We start from the raw sequence: 10,903 nt of genomic DNA on the forward strand, positions 1-10,903 counted from the left end.
CCAGTGCCCATCTTCAGTTCCTGCCTCAGTGGGCTTGAGATGCACTCCTGGGCTCAAACATGGTTAGAACACGTTACCACTGAGCATACCTCTATCCATCTAACACGCCCAATTCATGTCTTTGTACCTCAGTTGCCCAACCTTGTATTCTTCCAGGTCTTGGCCTGCTCCCTGAGTTTCTGTGTCCTCTGGGGCCATTGTCCTTTCGGTGCTCCGTTGCCTGGGTGTCCCTGCAGCTGTCTGCTCCTTTGCTCCAATGCTGTCCCTGGAGTTCTGTACCATACTCCATGAACTAAAGTGAAGTTCCAGCTTCCCAGGCAAGTCCTCTGGCAAGCCCAGAGGACTCCAGAAAAGTGTGGTGGTTGCCGGTGACCCTCCAGGCCCAGGATGCTCACAGTGGCTGGTAATGTGCCAGTAGCAGCCACAGTTTACAGTACTCAGCCAGCAGGGTCCTGCTCTTCCACAGTTGCTGTATGCTCTGCCCGTGCCCCTCCCATGCCATCCCCATGCCGGAGCCTTACTGTGCTTGGACAGTAAGAAAAGGTAAATCCTAGGATGAAGGCATCAGGTGAAGGGCTCAGGGCCCCAAGAGGGAGCCAAAGCAAAGTAGGCTTGGCTTCACAGAAGGCAGGCAGGATGACCGTCAGTGAGAAACAGACTAATGCAAGCTTGAGAACAAGCCTGGGAAGGCTCTGCTCTGGTGTGGCCCCTGCTCTTCAGGTCCAGTGGTTTACTTACCCTAGGTCAGGACAGTGAGTGGGATGTGACCAGGCGGAGACTGCTTAGGACAGAGGGTGGGCCTCATCCAGGGCTCTCTGAGTGACTGAGGGAGACTGAGGCTGTGTGCTCATAGTGTGCGATGTACTGAGCACACGGCTAGAGTTTGTGCTACTTCAGATGTAACACCATTTTGTCTTGTCTCTGGTCAGAAGTCTTCGAGTGGACTCGGTATAGATAACATCAGGGCTGCCAAGTGTGGTGGTGTACACCTTTAGTCCTGGCACTCGGGACAGAGGCGCATGGATTTCTGAGTTTGGGGTCAGCCTAGTCTACATAGCAAGCTCCATGACAGCCAGGGCTCCACCTATCTCAAAAAGTAAATTAAATAAATAATTGGATCAGGGCTGTGGCCGTAACACCCAAAAATGTTTTAGATGGTCCCTAGTACCCTCTAACAGACATGCTGTGCCCACTATCCTAATACTATACAAAGCAGAAGAAGGGTTAACCCACAGAATTTTAAGAATCTTTTTGTCTAACAGCGTAGAGTGCAATCTACATAGGAAACACAAGAGTTTAAAGAAGTCTGAAGTTCAAGACAATTCAAGACGGAGTTCTTTGTGAGCAGTTTGATTAGTTACAGAGATGGCCTGTTCTTTCAGTACCTACTCTCCATGTCTTGGTTGTTTGTGGTTTTATGGTGGTGGCACCAAACCCAGGGCCTGGCACACACTGAGCATGTGCCGCACTGAGCTGCACCGCCCCCTTCTGTCTAGTAACAGAATTTCCCGGGCTTTGTCTTCAGTTTGGGCTATTCTTCCAAGCTCAAGACCTCTCAGCTGTTTAGTTGTCCTTTAATGGCTGTGGGACTCTGGAGGCTGAGGCAGAGAACCGCCTGAGTCTACAAGCAGAGAGGCCAGTGCCAACATAGTGAGACCTTGTCTTCAAAAAGAAAAAAGAGAGAGAGAGAGCTAGAGCTAGAATGGGCAAAGTAAAGTGAATAAATGCTTTATTTAATGGCAAGGTTCCTTTCAGTCCCTCTGCACTCCCATTTTTTTTTGAGAAGGGGTCTCTCTGCCACTCAGGCTGGATTCAAACTCCTGGGCTTAAGTGATCCTCTTGCCTCGTCTTCCTGGGTAGCTGGAGTGCATGCTTGAACCATCCAAACTGGCTCCCTTTAGTTTAAGAACTCTACTTTTGTTTGCTTCAAGTTCATGCTTTGATGGACTTGTAAGTTGTCTGTGAAAATGGTCGTTAGACACCTAGTCACTGGCCTTGTTTTGCACAGGTGAGTGAAGGGACTCATTGGCCAGAGCAGAGGGCATACCAGCCCTGGGAATTAGACACGGGTCTCCTCAGGTCTCCTTTTGTTGGGAAACTGGCAGTTTCTGTCTGGTGCTCTCTGGTCCTAATGAGGAAGTAAAGAGATCCCTGACAGATAGGGAGAGGGGCCACAGATAAATGATAAAGATGGCAAACTTCTTCCTCATGCTCCTGACCCGAGCAAAAGGTTTCTCTCCTGCCAGCAGGACTCCTGGCTGACCAGTCCAGGCTGGTCCGACATTTTAAAGACTGGTTCAGAACACATTTACCTGAAGCTGTGGGCCTATCAATTCCCCTTTCTTTAAATTGACCAGTCCGAAATGAGGGGGAAGGGGACCCATTGTAGGCCTCCAAAAACACCTAAAACTCCTGCCCTCTAGGTGGAAGTGATTTTTGTTTCCAGATCCCCCAAAACACATACACTTTGTGGGGTATCTTTCTGTGTGTCTAGTGTGTTGTTTCTGTGTATCTGGGATTTTTCCTGCCTTTTAACTCTTTAACTTGCAGAGGAAACAGACTAAGACCCTAATAACAAAGTCACAGGCCCTTACTATGTTCCTGTCCAGTTTCTGCTCTCCTCCAACAGAGTCTAGGGCAGGGACAGACACACTAAGGATTTCAGAGGCAGACCATTTTTTCCTCACTGTTAGTCCTTCTCCATGTCACCTGAGACCACACAACTGTGATGTGGGAGTAGCTCTGGGTATGCTGGGTGCCGCCTTACAACCTGCTTCCTTTGGGTCAAAGCAATTGAGTGAGCAGTGTGCACTCACTGATGGTGGAGGGGATGAATGCTCAGGCAGAAGGCCCAGCCACACTCAGAGCCGCAGAACAGCGTCTTGCCTGTGTGCACTTGCTGACGCCGGAAGAAACTAGACTGCTGTCACCACCCAAGCATAGCCCTGAGTAAGACTGATCCAAAGTCAGAGCTGTAGAAAGGCACCCTGCCTGTCATCTTCTTGTTCTACCCTGTGGACCCTGTGTGCCTCTAAAATAGCTATTCTGTGGTGACACCGATGTGATCTCAAATCAAAGGAACGCTTTAAAATGTATCTCCTCTTTAAGACTTTACAACTTTTGCTGTTGCTTCCATGACTGCTGTGTCAGCAGCTTGTGTTTGTTGGTTAAATCTCACAGAAATGGCTCTTTGCCTTCACATTCTAGTTGCCTCCTGGAAAAGTGGCCAACAGCCCTCAGCACTGGGGCCTTCCAAGGTGTTTCTTTCCTTTAATTAACAGCATGTGCACCGTGTCCTGCTCCCTTAATGTCTACCAAAAGCCATATTTCATACCCTGTGGTAGAGGCCAGGGTCCCACCTAAGCTCAGAGGAGAAAGCTCTGGAAAGTGCTTTCTCAGACTACCTTGACTAGAATCGCAATGTTAGAATTATGTATTCATGTTTTCATTTGCAGAATCAGTTTTTCATCTATTTACACATTATCCTTCAACGAGGCTCTTACCATAGGATCTAAGAATTCTGCCCTTGTAGAAAGCTACAATAAATTACGCCACTTGGCCTAATGTAGACTGCAGCTGCTTGGAGGAGGACTGCTTACTGCCGGTTCGTCCTGCTGATGCATTTACTGTTTGCTGATTTGCTGGTTACCTGCACTTCTGGATTTCTGGACAGTGATATTGGAATTGCCCCCAAAAGAACCCGACGACCCTAACCAGCAGGAAGCAGCTAAGAAAGAAAAAAAAAACATGTCCCCTCTCTGACTAACCCTTTCTCTCTCCTACCTGTTGTTGGGGTGTTGGGAGGGACTGGGGTGGAGTAGGGAGAAAAAGATAAAAGAAACATACATAAAAGAGTTTTTTAAAAGTACGCCAACACTGGACAGTGCAGAAGGCTCAGCCAAATTGGCTGCACTTGAGGAAGAGGCTGCAGCTGAAGGCACAGCCACGGTCCTCACAGGTGTAGGGCTGCTCCCGGGGTGCATCTGCTGGTGCTGGATGAGACGGGAGTGCTGCCCAAAGGCCCGGCCACAGTCCTGACACTGGTTCAGGTTCTGGCTGTGGTGGCTGCACTGGTGGTGGACCATGGTAGAGCTGTGAATGACCAGCCTGCAGCTAGCCACGTGGGGCTTCTGGTGTTTATCGGCATCTGGCTGGTGGCTGAAGGCTTTACCGTACTCATGTGGCTTCTTGCCTGTGTGCACGTGCTGGTGTGGCTGCTCTTTCCAGAGGCTTTGCTGATTGGCCCAGGGACTGTCCAGAGGCTTTGCTGATTGGCCCGGGGACTGTCGACTTTTGGACCCATCCTTGTTGGCTACTCTGTCCTGCAGCCATCTCACAGATGACCAATCTCTAGGAGTCTTCTTAGGCCCTCTCTTGGGCTTCCTCAAGTTCACAGATGTCAAGAGGCTCAGATGTCAAACTGGCCCCTGTGGTGGCCTTAGTCAGCTGCTCCCTGGGACTGCCCTGCTTCAGAAGTCTGCTGTGTTCATGCGGAGCTCCAAGCCATTGCCCAGGAGCTCAGGCTGTACAGGGAGCAGTCTGGCTGCTTAGAGACTGCACTAAAAAGGCAGTGTTTGCAGCTGTAAGAGAATGGATACAGTCCACCTTAGACACAAGAAGTCATCCCAGGATTCCAGGCTGTGTGCAAATATGCATGTGACTATGACCACCTGGCAGTGAAAATAACCAGGAACCTGCTTTCTGTCCCGATCCTGCTCAGCCTTCCTCCGTGCTCCCTCATGCTTGAGTCACCTAAGGGGACCCCGAGAGGAGCTGGCATTCAGGTGCACACCTGTGGTTCCAACACTCAAGAGGCTGAGATGAGCGGACCTCAAGTTCAAAGTCAGCGTGGCTGACAAATGAGACTGTCACAAGACACCAAAGGGTGGAACTGGAGAGATAGCTCAGTAGTTAGGAGCACTTGTTCTTGCAGAGGATCTGAGCTCAGTTCCAGCACTCACAACCATCTATAAATCTAGTTTCTTGGGATCTGATGCATTCTTATGTACCAGGCACAATATGGTACTCATAGATACATGTAGGCAAAACACTCATAGACATAAAACAAAAATAACATTTTTTTTTTTAAACCTCCAAAGGGAAAGAAGGAGCCTGTATCAAAAGGCATGTGTGAACCGGGCATGGTGGCTTATGCCCTTCATCCCAGCACTCAGGAGGCAGAGGCAGGCTGATCTCTGTGAGTTTGAGGCCAGCCTGTTCTAAAAAGGGAGTCCAGGACAGCCAGGGCTACACAGAGAAACCCTTTCAAAAAACCAAAAAGAAAGAGGCATGTCTGTTGGTTTGAATGAGTATGGCCCCCACAGACTCATATTTTTGAATGTTTGGTCCCCGGTTGGTGGAGCTATTTGGGAAGGATTAGGAGGTGTGGCCTTGTTTGGAATAGGTGTGTCACTGGGGCTCTGAGGTTTCAGAGGCCCATACCATTCTGGTTGTGTGTGTGTGTCTCTGTCTCATGCTTGTGGAGCAGATAGATGCAAGCTCTCAGCTACATCTTCAGACCTTTAGTCTCTAAACATCTAGAGAAATTTCCATGGGTTTATTTTTTTTTCTTGATAGTAAAACCATCTAAATATAAAAATATTTTTAAAAAGCATCAGAAAATAACAAAAACATGAAGTGGCCAAATACATGCATAATCCTAGGATCCTGATTGTTAAAAACCACTCTTGGCTACACAGTGAGTTTATGTCAGCCTAGAATACATGAGACCCTGTGTTAGTGTGCAGACGATTCTGCTGGCCTACCCTCTGGGACTTAGCAATGTCTTACAGCATCACCTGCTGCCACCGGGTACGCCAGGTGTCATCTCTGATAAAAGGACCTCGCCAACCCAGCTCTCTCTCTCTGTGCCTGCTGTTTCTCTCTCTGCTCTCTCTGTTTCTGGCACTCTCTCACCCCTTTCTGTCCTCTGAATCCATCCTTTACTGCTGTCATGGCTCTCTTCCTATCTGTCTGCCTTCCCATCTCATCTGCCTCTACTTCTTCTCCAGGCCCTCACTCCTCTCCCTCCCCTAGTAAACCTCCTTATTCCAGATCTGTTGCATGGTGTAATTCCTCAGGGCATACCTTGGCATGGTCCCACCAAGGTACCCCCTCTCCGCACCGTTATATTTCATAATACCCAGCCGCAACAACAAAACAAACTAGTAGTAGTCAGGAAGGGGTAGTAAGGTTAGGAATGCCTCTCACCAAGCATGAGGGTATGGGTTGGTACCTACCCTAGTACCTGCATAAACACTGGGCATGGGGTAAGCTTGGGTAACTGTGGCACTTGGGGCAGGGGCAGGACACTGGAATCTGGGAGCTGCCTGGAGTAGCCAGTGGGTGACTGAGTATCTCAAAGAAAGTGGAGAACAGCTGGGCATATTCTTTAATCCCAGCAAACAGGAGGCAGAGGCAGGCAGATCTCTGTGAGTTCAAGGACAGCAAGAGCTATGTATGGAGACTGATTTAAAAAAAAAAAAAAAAAGGAGAAGACAGACAGACAGTGGAGAGCAAGACCTCTGGCCTCTATAAGCATTCACCACACAAATACATAACCTGAGTGGCACCAGCTAGGACTTCAAACAGGCTGTCCCTAGACTACCATGAAAAGCCAAATCCAGGGTAGTCTAGGCAGAGAGGCCTACCTCCTACCCTGCAGCTGAAGCACCCACCCCACCCCGCATAACTCCCCAGGCAGCTCATTGCTTGCTGGAAGCACTGCAGCCCTGCCCTGGCCTCCCTGGCTGTTCCTCAGTAGCCATGCCTGCTGTCAACACATATGTATACTAGTAAGCCCACCGTGGCACATAGGTGGTGCCCAGGGCCCCTCTGCTCCAGCCAGAAGGTTTCATGATGAGCAGCGCTGGCAAGGGCCAGTCTAATCAACTAGGGAAAAAGACACACCTATGTGGAAATCATACGTGGATGCTTGACTGGTTAGAACTTTGAAGTTTGGTTGGAGTGTTGCAAATCCAGGTTATATTGCAATATGTATATTGAAATATATAACCTAACCTCTTCATTGACGGTACTAGCAGATGGAAAAGCAAACACATGAGGGCTGGGCAGGGGATAACATGCTAGGTTAGAAAGCACCAAAACCAGTTATGTGGGGGAACACCATGGCAAGCTCCCACACCAGGATGGAGGACAGCCCATCTGGCCTTCAAGCATAGCTTGGAGAGTGTGGGCACCTCTGGACAAGCTGACCCTGTCCTCCTTGGCTCCAGGCACTTGCCCATCCCCAGGGTCTCCACTCCATAGTACTCTGGCTGTGACAGACCTGGCCCCTCCTTAGTTTCAGGGCCCAGCCCCAAGGACTCTTAGGCAGGGAGCTTGTGTTTTCAAAGGCAAAACCCACAAGAAGACCTTGAATTTATCTGCAAAAACAAGCCAGGAGCTGTGCTGCTCTGACAAGGTTAGGTAGTCATGACAACCTCAAAATAGTCCTTGAATGTCCGCATAAGCAGATTACAGAAGCCAAAAAGGAAAAAAAAAAAAGAAAAAGCAGCCATATTTTAACAAGTAGATGGTGGTCCTGGCTGTACATTTTTGGGTGGAGGTCACTGAGTCACGGTTATTGGGAACTTATCTTCCAGGGACTGGAGTTAGAGACAAATGGCTAGTAGGTACCAAGATAGATTTCTGGCATAAAATGGAGTTTCTTTAGCCATCACATTCCCAAATGGCTCTATTAGGATGAGTTCAGGAATTTAAATTGAGGGCCCTTGGTATCTATGGTGTTCTACAGCATATTTACAAATGAGAATTAGGATGTGTAAAGCAACGGAGACAGAAAAAGAAAATAAGCATCAGGGTAAAATTTGTTAACCATAAAGTAAGCCATTCAATCACATTCCAACCCCCATTTTGAGTAACCAACCTTTTTTTGTTGTTATTTTGGTTTGGGTTTAGTTTCTGAGACAAGGTTTCTCTGTGTAGCGTTGGCTGTCCTGGACTCACTTTGAAGACCAGGCTGACCTTGAACTCACAGAGATCTGCCTGCCTCTGCCTCCCCAAGTGCCAGAATTAAAGGGTAGGACTGGGATTAAAGACATGTGCCACCACTGCCCAGCTGAGTAACCCTTTTTGTAACTCTCTGATTTTAACAAGTATTTGTAAAACTGAAGGGTCCTGGAGGCCAACATGAGCTGTGGTATGCTAACAGGTATCATATAGCTATTATCCCTTCTGCCCCAGAAAAAGGTAGCGGCTCCTTTTGTAGAGGGAACTTGTTTCCTTTGGACCTAACATTCCAGCATTTTGTTGATGATAAGGGATGATGGATTCTGTTCTATTACTGCATCTCAGCTAACATTGAGACTTTGTTGTCAGGGCCCAGGAAGGGTAGAAAGATGGTCAAAGGCTGGGAGGGAGCAGGGCACATCTGGTTTGCTGCCCAGGTTTTGCTGGACTGTGTGGAGCCAGTGAAGTACAAGCAGGTCTGAAATGCTGGCCCAAAGTGGGGGCTCAAACTGGTAGGAAATTTTGTTAGAAACATCAGCTTTCAGCAGGTACGGTGACTGCAGTGATTTTGGAGCACTCTGTAGCTGATAGGAAATCTGCTGGGACAGATACAGACTTTAGGTGGGGTACCTTAAGCTGTTGATTGACAGGAGTACTCATCTGGAGTCTGTTTGACAGGTGGATCAAAGTTGAGACTCTCTGAGGCTCACGTGAATATTTTAAGTCTACAAATAAAGAGAGGAAAGTTTTAGATACATCAGCGTTATCCATTGTCTGTACTTGAAATCCTTATTTCACAAAAAGCAGTTAACCAGTGTCTGCAAACAACTGGAGTAAACTCACCGCCTTTGAGCCATTGCAAAAACTTGGGGACCCAAAAGGACAATCCTGGGTTAAAAGCATGAACACTCTTTTTCTCTGTCCAGAGAGCTGGATATATAGATTGGTCAACGATGTTTTCAGCACAATGAGAAACACAAAGTCTATACTCAGAAAACAACCAAAGGACATCTTAAAAATTGAGCTTATGACGATAATAGCAGTTAGTGGTTTTCCAGAGCTAGATTAATAGCTTATCAGAACTTCACTGATTAATATTAAAACTTCGAACTTCTGATGTTAAAGCTTCTTAGTATAACAATAGCATAGTAAGAAGGAAAGATTTCTGATTTTTTTTTACAATTTTTATATACTTTAATTTTATACCTTTATAACTTGCATTTACATACCTTAAATCATTTTCTCAGACCCTCACACAACTTACTCAAGCTTTCCAATTCTCAGACCTTTACAATTGCATTTATATACCCTGTATCATTTCCCTCCTCATAACTTTTTGTTTTTGTTTTGTTTGCTTTGGTTTCTTGAGACATGATTTCTCTGTGTAGTCCTGGCTATTCTGGAACCTACTCTGTAGACTAGGCTCTCCTCAAACTCAGAGATCTGCCTGCCTCTGCCTCCAGAGTGCTCGGATAAAAGGCATGTCCCACCACGCCTGGCTAACCCTTACAACTTTTATAAACTCAAAATATCTTTTAATACAGTTATTTACCATGAAACATACAGAGCTTTGCTGGGTGGCATTGGCACACACCTACAGAGAAGCAGGCAGATCTCTGAGTTCTGAGTTCAGGGCCATCCTGGTCTACAGAGAGAGAGTTCCAGGACAGTCAGGGCTACACAGAGAAACCTAGTCTTGAAAAAAACAAAACAAACAAAAGCAAGTTTTAAAAATAAAGGAATAGTAAGTTATGTTGAAGCCTGTTTTGTGAGTTTATTTCTTTTAGTGTGAAGTTTGCCCTTTTTAGCAGGAGATTTAGTAGCTCTAGAAAAAAGCAAGGCCTGATTGTTACATATCAGATGGACTGACTAGGCAGTTGTAGCTGTGGTGGGGGCAGGGATGGGGGGGTCTGAGTGCTTGCTGTTGTCAACTGATAAAGCTACAGTTGGCCATCGATGTCATCAGAGATCTGATAAGGCTACGTTTGAGCAGGGAGTATAATCCAAATGGCCTCTCTGCCAGTTAAAATGACAGACTTACCCACAACCTAGATGGCTATCCTAGGCTCCTCCATGATGAGCTCCCTGGTTTCATTAGGGGCAGAGGTTAGGGTAGTGTCAGTCTTCAGCCATCACACAGGACAACATTATCTCGGGCTGCCACAAGGGGCAGCATTAGCTGCCAGGCCCAGAAGGTTGAGAGACATTCCTGTAGATGAGGAACTTGAGAGATTGGCCTGTCATTGGAAAGCAAAGAGGGGCATCAATTCTCCAGTGTCCTGCTTGTTCACAGTTCAGGCAGGATCCTGGAGGTGGGCAAAGTCTGGAGCAATTCTTTGCCCGGTGGTTAGTGTCACCATAATCCTGGTGGAGTCTGTCTTCTGTGCCCCGTCATAGTCTTTGGAGGAGACCTTAGGACTGTTCCTAGGAGCTGGCATTTTTATTATGGGAAGTTTTGTTTTTTAAAAAAAACCTTTAAAATGCCAATAATCAACAGATCTAAGGAGTTTGAGGCCCATTATCTAGTCTATTTTGTCCCAATTTTAAACAAACTGTACTTATTTTTTTTTTTTTAGCTACTTACTTTAGGCTTAACCTTGAAAACATATACAGAAGGTTAAATAAAACTTATCTCTGTAAATGAATTACATTTGCATTTAGCATGACTACAAGTATAGTTCTGAGCATATTAAAGAATTTAATCACATATAAGGTGCTTATTAACTTGCATGTCTTAATAGTGTATAACAATTTAACAGCTTTTATAAGATTAGGATTTTATAGTTTTATCCATGTTAAGGTTTAGCCTTAAATTTTTGAATTAAAGATTTAATTGCAAATTCTTTAGAAATCAAAATAAAACTTTAAACTGGGAGCCATATTTTTTTCTTTCTTTTTTTTTTTTTTTTTTTTTTTTTTTTTCACACCTTTT

Source organism: Psammomys obesus, unplaced genomic scaffold, assembly GCF_907164565.1.
Source record: "Psammomys obesus unplaced genomic scaffold, mPsaObe1.curated_primary_1811, whole genome shotgun sequence".
Classification (NCBI taxonomy): domain Eukaryota; kingdom Metazoa; phylum Chordata; class Mammalia; order Rodentia; family Muridae; genus Psammomys; species Psammomys obesus.